Source organism: Desmodus rotundus, chromosome 11 (assembly GCF_022682495.2).
Source record: "Desmodus rotundus isolate HL8 chromosome 11, HLdesRot8A.1, whole genome shotgun sequence".
Lineage (NCBI taxonomy): Eukaryota > Metazoa > Chordata > Mammalia > Chiroptera > Phyllostomidae > Desmodus > Desmodus rotundus.
Window position 1 is genome coordinate 52,421,794 of NC_071397.1, and position 20,339 is coordinate 52,442,132.

The 20,339-nt window shown below is 36.8% G+C and overlaps 1 pseudogene; it reads right to left on the reverse strand.

Moving 5' to 3' along the window:
* Positions 1-17,361: 17,361 nt before the first annotated feature.
* Positions 17,362-17,714, reverse strand: LOC112297208 (large ribosomal subunit protein eL34-like; annotated as a pseudogene).
* Positions 17,715-20,339: the final 2,625 nt, after the last annotated feature.

Sequence of the window (20,339 nt, forward strand, 5' to 3'; positions counted from 1 at the left end):
GAGAACATTAAGCTTGAAACATCACTGGAGGTAAAAATGACAAAACTGAAGCTATCCTACTTTGGTGACATCATGAGAAAGCAGGGTTCTTTGGAAAAGATAATTCTGGGGGAAATAGAATGCAGTAGGGAAAGAGGAAGGTTGCATATGAAATGGATTGACTTGGTAAAGAGGCCAAAGGCCTGCGTCGCCAGGAGTTGAGCAAGACCATGGAGGAAGAGCATTGTAGACATCACTCTTTCATATGGCAGCCAGGAGCTAGAGCCAATTCAATGGAACACCATACACACAAAGGGGGAAGCAACTTTCTTTTGGTAATACAGTAGCAGTTCTTCAAAAAGAGATGCTAACTCAGGTCATCTGATTGTAAATCTCATGCCCTTTTTTCTAGGATAGGGGTGTCAAACTCATTTTCACCAGGGGCCACATCAGCCTCGCAGTTGCCTTCAAAAGGCTGAAATAATTTTAGGACTGTGTAAATGTAACTACTCCTTAACTGTTAAGGAGTTGAAATTACATTTGGCCCTTTGAAGGCAACTGGGAGGCTGATGTGGCCCCTGGTGAAAATGAGTTTGACACCCCCGCTGTAGGATGCCATCTTTCTAGCATTTATCATGTGCCCACTCTGTGCTAAGAACAATCTGGGCATTTCCTCATGTAATCATTACAACACCCCCTTGAAGTGAAAGCTATCTCCATCCTCTTGCTAGGGTCCCAGAGCTGACCTACAGTTCCTGCATGTCTCTGGAGATGGCTTTATGGGAGAAAGAAGGGAATATTTCCAGGGATCTGGAGAAACAGATCTGGAGTGGGACTACCAAAACAGCTGAGATTTAATATTCCAAAATCCTGGAGGAAGGAGAACTGCGAAGAAATGAGCTCAACATCCTGTACTCTTTTTATACTTGAGGCACTTACTGAACTTTGAGCTTAAATTATTATCTGACCTTTACCTTTTCTATAGCTTCTTTTCAAATCACCTAATAGAAATAAGCTCACTTGTGTTCTCAGAACACACTGTGTGTAATAGCCAAATATTGGAAGTATCCAAATATCCAGTCTTCCTAGAGTGGATAGATGTATTATAGCCATATGGTGAGGTATTAATACAGCAATGAGAATGAATATAGCAGAGCAGTACATACTAGATTTTAAAACACATACACAGAAGGCTATGTAGTGTATGCTTCCATTTACATAAAAACTAAATTATAGTGTTTAGTGATGTTAGATACTAATGAAGGTATAAGGAAAAGCAGATTAGCTTTAGAGAAAAGCAAGAGAGATATGTTTGGGAGTGGGCATATGGGGAATTTCTGAGGTGCTGGCAATATTTTTTTAAATTAACCAAATATCAACGCAAATAATTATGTAAAAATTCAAATATAAACAAAGGCAGAGAAATAATTGATAAATTGACATATACTTCCCACCGAATTTTAAAAATTACCAATTTATGAACTATGTTATCTTACTGCTTTTACCCTAACTTCCCTTCCTGCAACTCAGGTCACTTGGGACCAAGTCCCATACATCATATTCAAATGCATAAATATTTTATGTGTCTGTAAAACATGAATTGTTAAAAACACATTCACTATACCATTATTACAAAAAGAAACTTAATGATTTCTTAACCTCATCAGTTTTCCCTTTAAATTTTTCTAATATTCTCAAATTTTTAAACAATTGGTCTGTCCAAATCAAGACCCATAAAATATCCCACCTCTTTAATTTGTCTGCTGTGATTCTTGAGTGGTAAAACTGTACATTCTAGATTTGTCCAAAGAGTCCCATTTCCATAGCATCTCTTTTCACTCTCTAAAATATCCTACTTTGGATAGAAAAGCCTATTATCACTTTATAATTAAGTCATTTTCCCTTTTTAAAATTTTTGTATGTATGTATTTTTTATTGTTCAATTACAGTTGTCCCCATTTCCCCGCCATTGCCTCCCCTGCCCTACCCCCCCATCCCACATTCAATTCTCCTCTGCCCCACCCCACCATAGTATTTGTCCACAGGTCCTTTATACATGTTCCTTGACTTGACCTTTCCCCTTCTTTCCCAGTTTTTTCCCTCCCCCCCCCATCACTGTCAGTTTTTCTTTATTTCCAAGTCTTTGGATCTATTTTGCTCATTTGTTTGTTTTACTGATTAGGTTCCACTTATAAGTGAGATCATATGGTATTTGTCTTTCACCACCTGGCTTATTTCACTAAGTTATTTTAATCTTTAAGTGCCCATTCCCTCCCTTTACCTTTTGTACTTTTTAAATTTTTGTCATTTGTCCTATAGTGTTTTCTATAGTCTTGATATTTGCTAAATATATCTAACTGGTATTACTTAATATGTTCCTCTGTACCCTGTATTTCCTGTAAACTGGAAATTAGAACAAGAAGCTTGATTTGTTTTAAGTTCTGTGGGGAATGAGAAGGAGAATACTTCATAGGTGATGTTGTTTACTTCTGGTAGAAAGAATTTAGCATCCAGCTAGCTGCCCCTTTCAGTCAGGTAGGTTAGCAATCACTGATGATCACTGCATAGAGGTATTATTTCAAGAGTTTTCTAAATGGTGTTATTAATATTCTGTTTCTTGATCTAGAGGTACTTACATGAGGCTTGTTATATAATAATTCATTCAGCCATGTATTAACTTTTCTTTATATGTGTTGTATTTCATGAAAATAATTTAACAATACATGTGGTAACTATATATATGTATGCCTATGGGCAGGAGAAACAAATGAAATTGGTGAGATGTATTGTTAAATTATAATTATGAGATTAATATGTTTTGAAAATTAGATAGACATTGATTATATGAGGTAAATTTTCCTATTATTCTCAGTCCTAAAATAAGATTTAAATAATAATTATGAACAATATATTATTCCAATGTGACCAGTTCTTTAGAGATGGTTTGTACTTGCTCTCTGTGTTGGGCTGATGTGGGGAATTCGGTGCAACTGGAGTGTGGTGATGCTGAGCAGCCACACATGGCTTCATGAGGGTTAAACCAGTTCAGGAGAGGAGACTTATCTTTTTAGTAGCATCTATTAATAAAGATTACAGTCTTTAATGAATAATTAAGAGATACCATTTTAAAAATAACTTATTTGGGCTTTTGGACATCAAAGAATCATAAATGTATTCAATTTGATGATTACAGGGTGATTTATATGTTAATTACTCTATATTCCAATTGATTCTAGATACCATCTCCCAGGAGAGATTGACCAAAGTGATACAGCTAGATTTAAAAACATGCAGCAGTAATAAAGTCCCTCCCAGCTTGTTGACTGAGATGGGAAACTGAGAACCTTTTCTGTTTGATAGTGGGAATGAAAATATGAGTCTGCAACTTTCTCACTAAGGTAGAATTACTATCATAATGCAAATTCACAGAAAACTACATTTTGAATCATATTTCCCAGAGAAGCTATGCCACTAAATTTAATTACTTCTGGAAAGTGAAAAATAAAAATAAACTCATTGGTTCCTAGAAAAATATTGTATTGTTTTCTGGGGTGCTCTGATTTATACTCTTATTCAAGCTATGGTGGTTACTAGTAGCCAAAAACTCCAGAAGTCTCCTGTATATGGATTGATATTTATTGGAGATCTTGCAGTTTGCTTCAGTCTTCTTCTAGCCATCATCCTGATAGTCCGTCTATTGCCCTAGTCTCACTGTACTTCGGTTTCCATTGCCCCAACAACCTTTATGGTTCGAGGTAATAAGGTATGGAAGTTGAAAGAATGATAGATACAAACTGGGTTAAGTCACTTCTAGCTATGTGATGCCTTTGGTAAGTTTCTTAACCTGTTTGTGTCTTGTTTTTTTTCACCTGTGGAATGATAATTATAGTATCTCTCATCTATGTGTTGTGATGATTAATACATATAACACCTTTGGCACATAAGAAGTTCTCAGCAAATCATAGCTATCTCCATGATGCTTTAGCAGCTCATTTACTTAGTTGCATACTAACTATTATCACTGTAGAAACTGATCTACCACTCAGATCTTGAAGTGGAGAAATATTCCACTCTGATTATAACATTGCTTTCTGGGAGCTATTTCTCTCATTTCCTTATGAATAAGACTGCCTTTTTACTTTTTTATTTTTTGACCTATCCTTAATTCCTAATCCCAGTGGCTTCCAAATTTCTGTAATTTATAAGCCAGAAAAAAATTGGGAGGCCAATGTAAGATATGAATTTATTGCCAAGTAAGGATTTTAAAATAACCAACATCATCACACGATGGAATTATGAAGTTGTGTACTTTTAAGAATATCTGTCTTTCTTGATAAACTGTATTCTCATGAGCTAGAAACTCATCAAGTACCTACTTTGGAAACCCCGAACATGGAACATGCAGAATTTTCTGCTTGGCGTGTGCAACTAAATTCATTAAGTAAAGAAATTTTTAGAATGAATGAATAAAAGATCTATTATTTAATACAAGAAAGATATTTTAGCAAAAAAATAAAAGTTAGAGTTCTTAAACAAAATATATATATGAAAAATACCCAATGTCAGAAATAACAGCATTAAAATGATGTGCTTTTACTTTGTTGATACAAATTGTCGATTTGTTGATTTGTATTCATTTGGTAGTGGAATACAAAATGAAGCTCAAGTGGTCAACCTTTCATGATACTTTGTTTTTTAAACTACAATTAGTAGCAACATTCTAGATTCAAAAAAGTATGTTGGTGAAATCATAAACTATACTTTCCTTGTTCTTAAGGACATTTCTCTAAGTTCAGAAAAATTTGATCAAGGCCAGATGGGTCATTTCAATATCTCAGACAGGCTATGAATTTAAGCCCACTTAAAAATTTGACTACATGCTACAATTTCACAGGGACTAAATTTTTCTTTTTAAAATTTGAATGCTCTTTCATTTAATATCTTTGTTAGCTACCTTTTCCTCTTCTTTGAGTTCTCACAAAATAAAATTCTACTTACATATGAACTTTAGTGAATAAAGTAGAATTTAGGAAATCAAAAGAGAGGGCATATGTTATATAGTGCATATTTTCCGACTCAAATGCTGTATATCCTGGAGGTTCCAAATTCCTTTTTCCAACCTCATACCCACTAGGATTCTTTCCTTTGCTGTTCTCCACACTTCCTGACTTCTGCCTCCAATAAAATTTTACTTGATTATTTCTGAAAGTCTTTTTCCCACCATTTTATCTTTCCTAATCCAGAGGAAACCAATGGGTGCCAGTTAACTCTCTCAAGGAGGCAAGATAATGCTGTTTTACATTAAAAACTCCTGAGGTGAGCCTCCTTAACAAGTACCTCCAAGTCTTAGGGGAAATGTGGATCATGGGTGCAGAGAAGAGAAGCTGTAAAGTCCCAGGCGGTCACCAGTTGGTCAGAGTTCCTGTTAACTGAAAAAATACTGAAGCCATTGATGTAATTATTCAGTGAATGTCTATTTTGTGCAGGGATTCTGTAAGGTGCTGGGGTCAAACTGTGGAAGGACTGGCAGAAAGTGACAGTAGGGTAAGCAGATGGTCCCTGAATTCAAATCCTACCAATTATGTTTGTTTTACTATGGTTGTGATTTTGAGCGAATAATTGCTCTGAGATATAATTTCTTCACTTCTAAAATGGACATAAAATAAAACCCACCTCTAAGGTTATTTGTATTTATTATTTAACTCAATACCTGACACATAGTATTCTATTCAGCATACTTTTCCCTTCCCATCACCTCTAGTCTCCAAATCCTTTTCATAGTTAAATAAGATAAAGAGGAAACAAATTTAAAGCCTAAGGTAAATCAATAAACAATTCAACAGGTTCCTATAGATTACCTATTCTGTCTAGAACTATATTGGATAGTAAGGGGATTGGCTTAGTCTATTTAGGCTGCTATAACAAAAATGCCATAGACTAGGTGGCTTAGAAACAATAGAAATTTACTTCTTATAGTTACGGAAGTGGGGATGTCCAAGATCAAGGTGCTGGCAGATTTGGTGTCAGCAGAGGCTCGTATCTTTAGTCATAGATTGCCATCTTCTTCTTGTGTCTTCATATGGTGAAAGGAGGAAGGGTATTCTCTGAAGTCCCTTTTATAAAGGCACAAATCCCATTAATGTGGGCTCCATTCTTGTGACTAAATCACCTCTTCCCCCCAAAAGCCCTACCTTCTACTACCATCACATTTGGGGTTAGAACTTAACATGTGAATTTCTGGGGTACGCAAACATTGAGTTTATAATAGGGGTACAAATAGTAATAAAATACAGTCTCTGTTGCAGGCACCTACAGCTTAGATTCATGGATTCTCAGGAGTAAGGGGAATCTCAAATGTTGTCTAGTGCAACTGCTCCTCAGCGGACAAGAACTGAAGTGCGTACGCAGTAGTACGCTGCAGGATGTTATCAGGTGCTTAAGGGATGTGAAGTATACAATATGGTGGAACATCCCCCGGGAGAAACACTGGAAGGCCAACACAGTGCTCCTCATTGGGTGGCATTACCTTGTCCAGTCAACCAGGATCTGCATTGTCAGCATGCAGCCAGTAGCTTAATGTCTTTGTGCAAAAACACACGTTTAAAAATTTCACAGTAATTGATGGGTATCAATAGAATGCCAATTTATTATGATAAATGAATATTTACTATCATATGTACTTTAACACTTATCTACCCATGAGTGGCCTCTTTCTATGGGCATATCTATGCAGGAATCCAAATTAAAATCAGAAAGTTGGTAAGGCAGCAAGGAATTCATAAATTAAATTTAGATTATCTAAAAAATATAAACTAAAGTAGTTTGAGATACTTTCTTCTCATAATGGGGATCACAGTATCAGTGAATGGTAGTGCTTATGTGGTAGGGAATGTAGGCTAGTGTATTAGGAGAAATGGCTAGTGTTAGAAGTAATGGGAAATACAATTTTATTTACCAGGTGATAACTTTCTGGTAGGAAGTTAATTATGCATCCATTACAAATGGAAAGAATATCCATTGTTTCAATTTTCCATATAAAATAATAGGACATATATGTGAGTTCTCTTTCAGTACCTGTTCCTGAAGGTTTCTTACATTTTCTTTCCAGCCAAGGCCCAGGAAGATAGCTCAGAATTGGAGAGGAAGCCCTAAGGAACTGTATAATGTACATATTTCCCCCTTCCCTAAATAGGCTTTAGTTTTCTAACTATTCTTTGAGCATTTGGAAAAGATAAAGAGTCAATTCCACATGGTGGCTTCATATGTTTGTGTGGCTATCTTCTCAATGCAGAACCCAGACAGAAGCTTGTGGGGGGAAAGGTACATACTGCAGTCCTGACTAAAGGCAACTTGAAATCTTAATTGGAAAGGCAAAAGTAAAAGTTTACCAAACATTACCAAATGGTAATATGTCAGCTACTAAGGATGGACTCAATATATATTTATAAATAACTACTCTGGGCATGGTTCTGGGCTGCATGTTGGAGAGGCCAAATGAGCATTCCTGTCTTTCAGGTACTAACAGGGAAAACCAACCCAGGTTGAAAAGAGTATCTGTAGATGCCAGGAGATGCAGACAGGAAGCCATCAAATGATGGGGAGGGTACTTGGGGAACAATTCCTGTGAAGATGATTTGCAAGTTGGATCTGAAAGGACATAAATTAATAAAAATAGGGTAGGACAATCCAGTAGCTGGAACTGGGGTTAGGGATGGGGTTGAAACTGGCTGATGGTGGTGGGCATGGTAGAAAATTGTGTAAGTAATGATATAGTCTCTGAAGAGAACATTCTGCCTCAAGGAAAGACTGCAGCTTTTAACTTACTTTTCCTTTGTCAAATCTGTTATGTCTTCTTTCTGCTCTCATTTTTTAAATAATTTTTTTAAAAAAGACTTTATTTATTTATTTTTAGAGAGGGGAAGAGAGGGAGAGAGGGAAACATCAATGTGTGGTTGCCTCTTGAGCGCCCCCCCTGGGGGTACCTGGCCCACATGCAACCCAGGCATGTGCCCTGACTGGGAATTGAACTGGCGACCCTTTGGTTCACAGGCCACTGAGCCACACTAGCCAGGGCTCATTTTTTATAATTTATTTCCTTACAGGCAAGCATAACATGATATTGGTTATTAAGCTTTTAGAGGGTGGTATCATGGGCAGCTGGCTTTAGGGTCCAGGGTTTGAAGTGGCACACATCACTGGGCTGGGAAATGTATACTTCCTCTGTGTTATTTACGGGGCCTCTGAGTGACAAGAATTGTCTAGATCCGAAATGGGATTAGGAGACACAGTGTGTGTGTCTGAGGATGTCATTAGGGATGTCAGAAGCAACTAATCAGCCAAAGTTACCCCCAATTTTTCCTCGTCCCATTCTGGGTTAAAGCTAAAGCAAATTTGGATGGCAATAGTATAGAGTAGATCTGAGATCAAAGAACAGGATTGTTAGTAGAAATGAAAGGTATGATGTATACTTCAGTAAAGCTGCATGAAAATATGAGAACTATGGACATTGATAGCTTAGTAGGTATCACTATATACCAGGGCTTAGTGGATCACTATTAAACCCTCAGCACTTCCTTCACACTCTTGATGCTTGCACATCTTTGCCTATTTGGTGTGCATAGATGCCCTCAAAGATTAACGTGTTAAGGCTCATTACACATGTAGGCAGGGATCTTATCTCTCCCATTCACCTTTGTTTCCCCAGTACGTAGCTGTGGGTTCAGTTAATATGTGATGGATTCTAAAGGAATGAATTTTGTTTATGACTAGTGTTAAATATGTCTGCATATGCAGTCACACTCATCTCTACTAATTCTGTGAATGTATTTTTCTTTTTATCTCTAGGTCTGAGGTCTATTAAAAGCATAGTTTTTTTCTTATTTGGAGAATTGTTGCATACAAATACCTATAATAAATGAATACTTACTCAGTAAATACGGTTCTTCAGTTGCACACACTATACCTCCGGTAAGAAACTTTAAATGGATGACCTGTTTTAACCTTGTACTCACATGCTCCAGAGTCAAATGTACAACATGTTTCTTTTATGGTTGGCTTTACTCTGCGTGCAAGGTATAAATTTGTTCTCAACTTCTGATGCACTATATTTTCAGACTGTTTAATATTAATTTTCTTTCACAAAGTCAGCGTTGAATACAATGAGGATGTTACTGATAATGATGTATATGTGTTTAGTGTTGATATTGTGTGGATGGATTTTCAGTAACTCTTAATCTAAAATAATCACAAAATATTCCTGATATCAGTATTTTTTCCTAAGTGGTACCTATAATTTTCTTTTTGTGTGTGAATGAACAATAGCAAAAAGCGATTGCATAGTGGTTTCATGGCTCAATAAATTAGCCTTAGCAGGTAAGAGATTTACTGTGCCTTAACCAATGAATAATATTCCTTTACGATCTTAGTAGGATCCCATAAAAAGGGGTTTCACATGTAGCTTTGTTCCTCTTGAGGCTGAAAACAAAACTGTCAAATTATTAAGCCTGGCTTCATTGCCTTTTGTAGCTGCATTGGGAGGAATATCTGTACAGTACATACATGTGACTACCTTCTGTGTCAGGGAAAGGAACAGGGAACAGTACATGCCTCCTCTTTAACATGGATAAATTGCATTTTGAACATAGCGGATATAAGAACATAGATCTTTGGAAAATGAGTTCATATAACATGGGCCTTGATTAGCAGATTAAGGGAGTTAATTAAGAAATGACACATAATTTGCACTGGCTAGTGGCTCAGTTGGTTGGATCATGGTCCTGTACACCAAAAGGTTGCAAATCCCTAGTCAGGAAGGTGAGTGATTGATGATTCTCTCTCTCTCTCTCTCTCTCTCTCTCTCTCTCTCTCTCTCTCTCTCTCCCCGCTTCCTCTCATCAAAAAACATATCCTTGGGTGAGGATTAAACAAAAAATATATATAAAAAAACTTAAAAAATGACACATTTTATTTCACAGATACAAATTTTCCAAGTCTATTAGCTATTCCTCAATCTTTAATTTAGACTGAATATACTTGCATGTTAAAATTTATTTTTTAAAATTGTGACCATGTTTATCCTTTCCTTCTCATATAAGGCAGTATAAGTTAAAGTTTAAATGTGACCTGCATGGCCTTTAGTCTTGCTAAAGGTTGGTTGCAGGCATGGCACAGAAGAGTTTTACCTCAACCTATAGCCAAGTTCTTCAAAGGAAAGATACCTCCTCTTGAAGAAGAAACAAGGGTCACAACTTCATCATTTTATTAAGGTACAAGGAATGTTTCCTAAATTAGCGTCCCAGGACTGCTATAGCAAACGTGGTGTAAAACAATTTATTTTCTCATAGTTCTGGAATACAAAAGTCCAAAATCAACGTGTTACCTGGCTGGGCTGCACTCCATCCAAAGACTATAGGGGAGAAAGCTTCCTTGCCTCTTCTAGCTTCTGGTGGTTCCCCAAATTCCTTCATTTCCTCATCTTACGGCTGCATACCTCCAATTCCTGTCTCCATTGTCACATCTCCTCTTTTGTGTGTCTTCTTCAGTCTAAGAAGAATATTTACCATTGGATTTAGGGCCCACCCCTGATAATCTAGGATAATCTCATTGCAAGATCCTTAATTTATCCCATCTACCAAGATTCTTCCTCCAAACAAGGTAGCATTCACAGGTTCTGGAGATTTGGGCATGGGTATATCTTTAATGGGGCCACTATTCAATGCACTACAGTTCCTTTATTCTCTAAGAGAAATGTAGCAAACAAGTATGATTTCTGGATAAATATGCACTTGCAGGAGTTTTGCAAACATTGCACGCCCTCTAACTTGCTGCCATGGGTATACTTTATTTTTGTACAAAGGGCACAGTAACACTAGTATGACATTTAAGAGCAGTGGATGACAGTCACAAATTTCATATTTCATATTTCCCAAGAGAAAGAAGAGAGTCATTAACTATATGGTGAATGCCAAAGACTCTTCAAGCTCACAAAGGTCAAAGAATCTCCCATATTATTTCTTTAGAAGTTGATCCTGAACTGGTCAGAGAGGAGAGAATGGGTTCTTATCAGGAGGAGGTAGATGAAGGTGTCCTAGGGAAACTAATGGATTTAACAGTCCCTGTCTCTAGCCAGCAATGGATTATTTCCCTGGAATTCCTAGGCATCAGCAGTGGTACTTACAACTCCCTTTGTCTTTGAATCCTACCGGGAATTTCTGTTAAGAAGCAGGTTAAGGAAGATGGGGCAATGAGAGAAGAGAGTCCTCACGCCCCTAACCAGGTTTTGCTGTGTGTCTCTCTGTCTGTGTTTTCATTGCTATGAATTTAAAAAGCTTTAATTAGTTAAAAAGGATATTGATTAACTTGTCTTGGGGCTATGTAACTTTGGATCCATATGAAGATATGATCAGAAATGTTGAAAATTACTACTTTTAAAATTGGGCAGAGATCAGTATTATCTGTTAAAGTAAATAAATCAGAGTATAAATTAGATGTATTAGGGTAAAGGAAAGGTGTGATAGTATGTTTCATTCTTAAAATTATATATGCAGCCCCTCCATACTTAGATATTTTTTCTATTTTAGCAGTTGACTTATTTATTGAGGAAACTATAAGGCTCTTTGTGCCATCAACTCCAGTTACAATTATATAAATTCATATCTAAAAGCTATCCTCTACTGCCCTTCTTCTGTGGTGTTCTTTTTTTCTTACTCATTGCCTTAAATCAGGGGTATCCAGCCTTTTGGAATCTCTTGGCCTCACTCGAAGAAGAAGAGTTATCTTGGACCACATGTTAAATACATTGTGAATGTAATCATAAAAAAATCTTGTAATGTTTTAAGTTAATTTATGATTTTTGTTGGGCTGCATTCATAGCCATCCTGAGCCCCACGCAGCCCACAGGACTCAGGTTGGACACCCCTGTTTTAAATAATAAACCGGTTTAGAGATATTACGGCACTTACCTATAAGGCACTGTAGACATTATCCTAAAATTGCACATAAGTAGGTGATGAACATTATAGATGATTTAGTTCTAGACAAGACTAACAAGCATGGAGGAATCTGTTGCTTCAATGTGACTCTGCATCTGTCATCTTGCAAAACCTCAGGCTGATAGGGGCAGCTACAGATAATCCACTGGACCTCTCAACGTGTACCTTGTATACCACTCTGTTTCTTTCAAGTGATCTTATATCCTCAGGAACTCTGTCTATTTGCTTTGTCTGTGATTGGACTTCAGTTAGCTAGACAGATAACAATCTGAGGACTGAGAACACTACCAGACAATTTTGTGTATAATTTTTTAAAAATTGAAGTGAAATTCACACAACAAAAATAACCATTTTAAAGTGTACAGTTCAGTGGCATTTAGTACATCCACAATATTATGCAACAATTACCTCTCTCTTATTCCAAAATATTTGTGTAACCTCAAAGGGAAATACTGTAAACATTAAGCAGCTGGGGCCCATTGCCTCATCTCCTATCCCCTGGAAAACACTTATCTGCTTTCTGCTTTCTGTCGATGGATTTACCTCTTCTGGATATTAGTAGAATCATACAATGTGACCTTTTATGTTTTTTTTTCACTCAGGATATTAATTTCCAGGTTAATCCACATTGTAACATTACTTCATTCTTTTTATTGTTCAATAATACTTCATTGTATGGATATATCATCTTTTGTTAATCTGATGTTCAGTTGACTGACATTTGGTTTCTTTCCACCATTTGGCCATTGTGAACAGTGCTGCTGTGAACAATTATTTACATGTATGTGTTTGTATTGTATTTGTTTATTAGATGTGGGATTTGCGAATATTTTCTCTTATTCTGTGGGTGGTCTTCACTTTTTTGATGATGCCTTCTATGCACAAAAGTTTTTAAAACTTATAAAGTCTAATTTTTTATTTTCCTCCTGTTACTTGCACTTACGGTGTAATGACTAAGAATATACTTCCAACTCCAAGGGCATGAGCATTTATCCCACTGTTTCTTCTAAAAGTTTTAGAGTTTTAGCTCTTTCATTCAGATCTTTGATCCATTTCGAGTTAATTTTTATATACTGTATGAAGTAGGGTTCCAGCTGTATTCTTTTGCCATGTGGGCACTATTTGCCCCCACGTTGTTTGTTGAAAGTCCTTTTTCCTCCAGCTGAATGATCTTGGCATCCCTGTTAAAAATGAATTGACCATTGCGTTTATTTCTGGATTCTCAATTTTATTTCAGTGATCCCTATGTTTACCTTTATGCTGATACCACATTTTTGGGGAGTTTTGTAATTTTTTTACAAGACATGATTCTGAAGTCAGCTCCATAAGGCTTCTCAGAAAGTCTTGCTAGATGAAGTAACCAGTTGCTCATAATGACACCAACCTGATAGTATATCCTAGTGTTGATTTTCTCTCTTTCTGGTTTCACTTCCCTTATCCCTTGATCATACTTCCTGGGAATACACTGAAATAAATTACTCATAGACATTTTCTTTGATTCTGATTTTGGGGTTACCCAGGCCAAGCAAAAGTAAGGCATCTACTGTTCCTGTCTAGGGACCTAGCCAAAATAGAGGGGACTGCAGGTCATATTGCAGCTCCTGGCGCTTTGGTCAGATAGTGCATAGTGCTATACAACTATTTTGTTTTCACTTCTGGGGACTCTGCTACTGACTTTTGATGTTGGTCTTGAGTATTGAGGTAGTTCCTGAGCTCACTGAAAGTTCTTTGTCTCACCATTAAACCTTCCTGCTTTTCTCCTTTTGACTGTAGGGCAATCTACAATAATTGCCTTTATTAATTAAAAGGGGGAGAATACCTGCAAGAAAAGTATATGTAAATTTTGACTGGGAACTCATAATTAAAATGATAAATCTCATACTTTTTAAACACTATGTGTCAGGCACTGTGCTAAGTTTAGTTCTACCACCCCCATCATGAAGTAGATGTTAGTATTAGCCCCATTTTACCTTTAAGAAACTGGACTCCAACTTAGATGACACTAATTCTTCAAAGCTTGTCTTCTTATACACCAAATTCACCATATTAAATGGCCTTAAGCTGTTCTTCTTTCTGTGGATGAGTTGAAGTTCTAGTTATAAACTCCACAAAATGTTTAAATAAATCTTCAAAAGAAGCCAACACCCTGTCTGAAATTGTATCCCTTTTTAAAACTGAGACTAACATGAACAAATTACAGAGGAATTAATTTTTGATATAGAAAAACTGGTTTCAGAATACGTTGCTATTTTTTTGTGAAATCTTGAAACCTAACAGTGTAACAAAAGATGGACTTTAGTCTCTTGACAATACAGTCAGAGTTTTAAAATCTACGCTTGCTCCTGTATCTGCACAGACACAATCTGGAGATGTTAATATTTTGTCATTTGGCTTCTAGATGTCTCGGTGTATGCATCCCTGTGGAATTCACTCACCTCCACTATGTCAGAGAGCATCAAAGATGGTTTTGACTCCCTATGTCCTGAGCCTGTACAGAAAGTCCGTAAGTACACTGAGATGATGAGGTCACTTTCACTGTTGCCAAAGGTCTACTAAAATAATTTTGTGATGGTTGCTCTGTTGGAATGAACTAACGCTGTAGTTTCAGCCTGAGAAGGGAAGAGCAATGTTTGGTTAAGATTAGAAGATACTTTTCCTGGACTTGTCTTATGCGCGTATGCAAGCTCATTCTTTGCCTAGAAAGGCTTTGATGGACATGACTCTGAGTTAAATCCAAGATTCGAGTTGAAACTAGATTGAGGTGAGGAAGAAGTTGCTCCTTTTCATATTTACACACTCTTCCTGTTGGAATGAAAATGAAATCAAGAACTCTTGATTAAAGAATAATCACTAAATAGCGGAGCTGAGGAAGTTTCCAATGAAATCTTGTTCCATTTATATGTCATATGTTTTATTACACATGCCAATTAGGGATTATTGTAGTGAATAGTTTGTCACTCACATTAGCCCAAGTTAATGTTTTATTGTAAGGATTCTGTGGAGTTTCAGGGGACCTAGCTGTTTATGGCAAGAATTTTAACTTTTAGCCAGTTTTAATTTTAGGAGGAAGGTTAAATAGGACAGTTCATTCTCTTATATTGCTTCACAATTTTTAAGAGGGAAATGCACCTATGACATTTAGTTCACTAATTAGAATCAGGTACAAATGATACCTCCAACAAGCAACAATCCTTTCTATATAATCTAGATGTCATTGAAGAAGTATGTCAGTGCATTTTAAGAGCTTTTCAAATATATCAATTAGCAAATCTTTGTCCATGGAGTTGATTTGAAATATTTCCTCTCTTAGAGTTTCTTGCAACCATGATTTACACATTAAAAAGGGATGGCATTTTCTTCAGATTAGTCACTGCACATGTTGAATCACTTTTTTCAGTTTCCAAATCTCCCTTTGATAATCAATATGTTTATTCTTCAACTATCACCCTTTTCTATGTTAATACATAAGATATATAGAGTTTATCTTCTACGGGCATTCCCCATTTTGATAGGTACATCTATGTTAAGTGAATCAGTTTCCTTTTTAATCCTTTTAGGTATTATTATATTTTTCTTGCAGATATCCATCCTAAAGCCCTCAGCATCATTTTAGAACTATCCTTTTTTCTTTTTCTTGGGCTGGCTCTGTTTCCTGAATTTCTTTCTTGGTTTACTGACAACTTTTCAATGAAGTTTATTTTCCAGACGATTCCTGAAAAGAATACCTAAGAGGTAAACTTTTTGTGACTTTGAATACACCAGATTATCCTTATTCTATAACTACCCTTGATTTGTATTTATATTCTGTAAGTACATTGGCTAGTTACTGAATTTTAGATTGGAAATAATATTTGCTCAGAACTTTGGAAGCTTCCCTTTAATGTCTTTTAGTTTTCATATTTTTATCAGAAACCTCACCCTTTTCAGATTCCAGAATCTATGTTTTGGTGTCTCTCTTTCTGCTAGAAGATTTCTCCACATGTTTTGCTGTCTCTCTGTATTAAGAGTAAGGGCCTCATAATTATTTGGAAAGCCTCATACAGGGGAGTATTACGTGGTGAGGTTTACTTCGTGTGATAAGGAGGTAACATGGCATTTTAATAGAGACCCTAAGTGTCATGTATGTATGTGTTTTCTCTGGGCCCTTCAGTTTCTCTGCAGAAGACTTCTCCAATTTTACACTTGGAAGGTGAGAGCCTTGGGGTATGTGTTCTGGGAACTGAGCCAGAAAATGACCTGCCGGTCACACCATTCAGGACAGGGGTTTTGCATTTCATCCTTATTACTCAGTAGAACATCTCCCCCGGTATTTGCTGAACATATCTCTACAGATTGTAAACCTCTGATCTGCTGGCGTCAGGAAAGGGATCTGCATCTAATTGTTTCTTAGGTGAACTTTCAACTAACCCACTTGTTTTATTCATATACCCCTTCCCACTATATTAACATCTCACCTTAAGAGATACCTGGTGTTTCCATACCTTGAGACTTTCTGAGTTTTTGAGGTAAAACTATATTGGCTTCCTTCAATCAGGTTGGGCTTTCAGCTTTATCTGGTTTACAAGCAGTTACTGTTCATCCAGTTATCTTCCAACATTTTAGAAATGTATTTGATATTGCTTATCTGGTATTTTCTCCTCTACTATTCTTTTCATCTTTATGGGCTTATAAGTTATAAAATTCTTTCACTGTGAGTTCAGTGTGGTTTTGCAAGGATGATAAATAAATACATGTATCCACTGCTATGCGGAATCAGAAATTCATAAACTACCTTGAAGCAGTATATGCAAAAGACAGTGACACCATAGAGATGGTGTGACATTGATCCTACTTAAAATATTATCAATGTATCACTATGCTGTCTGCAAGGAGAAGAGGGCATAAATACTCTGAAAGCATAAAGACCTGTCCTTCCCAGCTCTCAAGCTGTTTTCTCAGGAGAAGAGCTAACTTGCCTGATACATTTGCAAAGCCTCCTGCCTGAGTTTTCCGGTTGCACTTTGCAGATCTTTCTGTTGTAACCCTTACTACATTTTCCTCTATCTGTTTATTTACCTTTTTCACTAAGCTTCAGCTACTTGATAGCAAATATTAAGCCTTATCCATCTTTGTATTCCCTGACTTAGCACAGTGCTTAATGTGTAGAAGGTGTTTCACATGTGTTTACTAAAAAATCTTGAATGAGTATGTTAATAATTTGCCTACACATTCAAGGAACTCTTAACATCTCATATCTAAAGTAATTACTCTTCAGTATTTTCCTCTTTTCCCCTTCCTACCTCCCCTCTTCTAATAAGCAATTTATACTTTTACGTATCACTTAAACTGAGTAAAGATATATTTTAGTATATTTCTTTTTTTTAATTTTTATTACTCAAAAAAGCTTCATTTTTTAATTTAGCTTTCTGACTCTGTGCTGTGCCTTCAATACTTTCACAACAATTTTCTGCTCCTCAATAAGGGGAGCACGCTTGATCCTGTCACGGGCACAGTTAGCCCACATGGACCCGCCATAGGCCCTGCCACATGTTTTTTCGTTTTAGACAACCTCATTAGAACTTTAGGTCTCACAGCACGAACTCCACGAAGTCGGCCTGGGCACACACCGCATGCAGATTTTGGTGCTTTCCCAGCCTTTTTGGTATAAAGGTAAACAATTCTGTTGCCAGGGGTTCAGGACAGTATAGTTTTGTTAGAGGCTGTGTTGTAGGACAGCCTCCAGTGGTATGTCAAACGCTGGACCATTGTGAATACCTAGCAACGCCGTTCCCGGGAGAGGAAAAGGCTATTTCAGTGTATTTCTTTTGCTTAATTCTTACAATTTAACTGAGATTTATTCATTTGAGGTGTTTTAATTTTCAGACAATTTTCTCCAGAATGAGACAAAATACTTTGTTATATGTTGTCCATCTATGGGCATTTTCCCGGCATTCTAGCCTATTAAGATGAATGGCATAAGGCGGTGACCAGGCTTAGATACAGCTGTTAATTTAATTCAAGAGTTTTTACTGCTCACGTGTTATCTTCCAAAAATTGTACTTAGAACTATTTGGAAATTAAAATGAGTCAGAACAAATCCTGCCATTAAGAAGCTTACATTATAATAAATGAAAAACTATAAGATGCTGCCTATAAAAAGGTAAAAAAATACTAAGTGCCATGAAATTCAAAAGAGGAAAAGCTCACAAATATATGGAGTCATGAAGGGTGTTTTGAGGGAAAGTGGCATTTCAAATGTGCTTTGGAGAATGCTGTAAATGAAAGAGGATCCAATGGAAAAAGATGAAAAAATAGAGTATGAGGCAGCAAAAAAGGAACTTGATGTTTTTGGTAATAGGAAGTAGTGAGTTTATTTGTTTAGAGGGGAGAGTTGAGGATGTATAAGGACATATGGAAGAAAGAGCTAGATAACGTAGGCTGAGTAATTTTGTAGAGTACTGTGAATGCCAGGCTAAGGTATTTTTGCTCAATGAAACAGTCAATGAGGAGACACTGAAGGTTTTAAGCTAGGGAGTAGTAATATTTGAGGAACTACCTAAGAATATGGGTGAGGCAGGTATACTAGGAGAGTCCGAGGAGAAGAGGGTCATTACAAGCTACTCTTGTAGTGTGGTAAGAAAAGATGAGCTTCTGAAAGAGTAAAGACACTAATAATGGAAAATAAATTTATTATGTGTTCATTATTCTCTATTTGTATTACTATTCAATTGTTTCCTCATCCATTGTTTGTCCCTTCCCACTAACATGGAAGCTCCTTAGAGAAAAGGCCTTGTTTATCCCCTTCCGCCCTGCTCTCTGACGTCTGAAATGGAGCTTGCAATATTGTAGTTGCTCAGGAAATGCTTCTTGAAGGAATTAGGAAGGGAGTAAAGAGAAAAAAGAGACACGTAAAATAGGTCAATCTCTTGTGCGTCTCTGTTTTTTTCTCTCTAAATTCAATAAACATATTTATATATATATATATATATATATATATATATATATATATATACACAATTTTAAATTGGGTCCAAAATTTTTTATGTATCTTCTTCAATAAATTTCTCCATTTTTCATATTTCATGGCTGGATACCTTCTGAACTGACCTTGTTAATTAGAAACAATGACAACCTAATCAGATATTACAAGTCAGCCAAAATATAAAAAGTTACTAGAGACATTTATTGAAGAGGATACAAGACACAAGAAACATTGTATATAGGACAATAATATCTCAGTCCCCTTCAAAGTAGGCACCTTGGGGCCTCACACAGTTTTCCCAATTGCCGTCAGCTGCCCCATCCATCATATATTCCTGAATCTCATCAACGGTCTGAAATCTCTTCCCTTTCAAAGGTGATTTTAGTTTGGGGAAAAGGTAGAAGTCACAGGGCACCAAATCTGGGCTGTACGGGGGCTGAGTCACCTGGGTGATTTGATGTTTTGCCAAAAATTTCTGCACCAGACGTGATGAATGAGTGGGCGTGTTGTTGTGATGAAGCTGTCAATCACCAGTTGCCCATAGCTGCGTCCTTCTGAATCATCTGAATAGTTTGTGTGGAGGAATGTTCAAGCTTAATGAAAAATTTGTTACAGATTCATTGCTCTACTTGCTCAGTCATTTTGAATGCAATGGCCACACAGTACACTTGCTCACTCAATGGCGTCTACTGCCCCCATTGACAAGTACAGTGAAGTCATCATGGTTCATGCAGGCCCATTCCAATCTACTCTCCTTGGCAGCCAGATTACATCAAAGTCGCACAAACCGTTCTCATTATATTAACAATGGCTGGACTTTCTCCAGACAGATCTTGTGTGTGACCTCGTGTGTGTATATGTATTGTGTGTGTTTTCTCTATATGTATATATATATAGAACACATATATACATATGTATATGTGTAAATGGACATAACTACATGGAAGATTGACAAACCCACAATCCAAAAAGATTTTAACATCTCTTAGTAACTAACACAAGCTTCATCTGATGGGTCTGTATAGAACGTACATAGAAGTTTCTTTCCAAGCACTAATAGCATATTTAGGCAGGGTGGGAAAATAAATGGCATTAGAGACTGGAGGAACAGCATAAGCTAAGGAACAAAGAGCAAAGATGGAGAAGAAAACGGCTGTCACACAAAGTGCATGGGGGTGACAGTAAGCATTGAGGCTGAGTGTGGGGAGAAACAGGCATAAAGGTGCCTGGCTGAGGAGAGACTGAAAGTGAGATCAAAGGTTTCGAGTTGGGATGTAGCACAGTCAGACTACTAGGAAGATCATTTTGATGGGAATATGGAGGAATGGAGAGTGGAATGTAAAATGAAGGAGAGTAAAAAAGCTATAGGATGCAGGAGACTATTTGGGAGACCCTTTTAGCAGTTCATG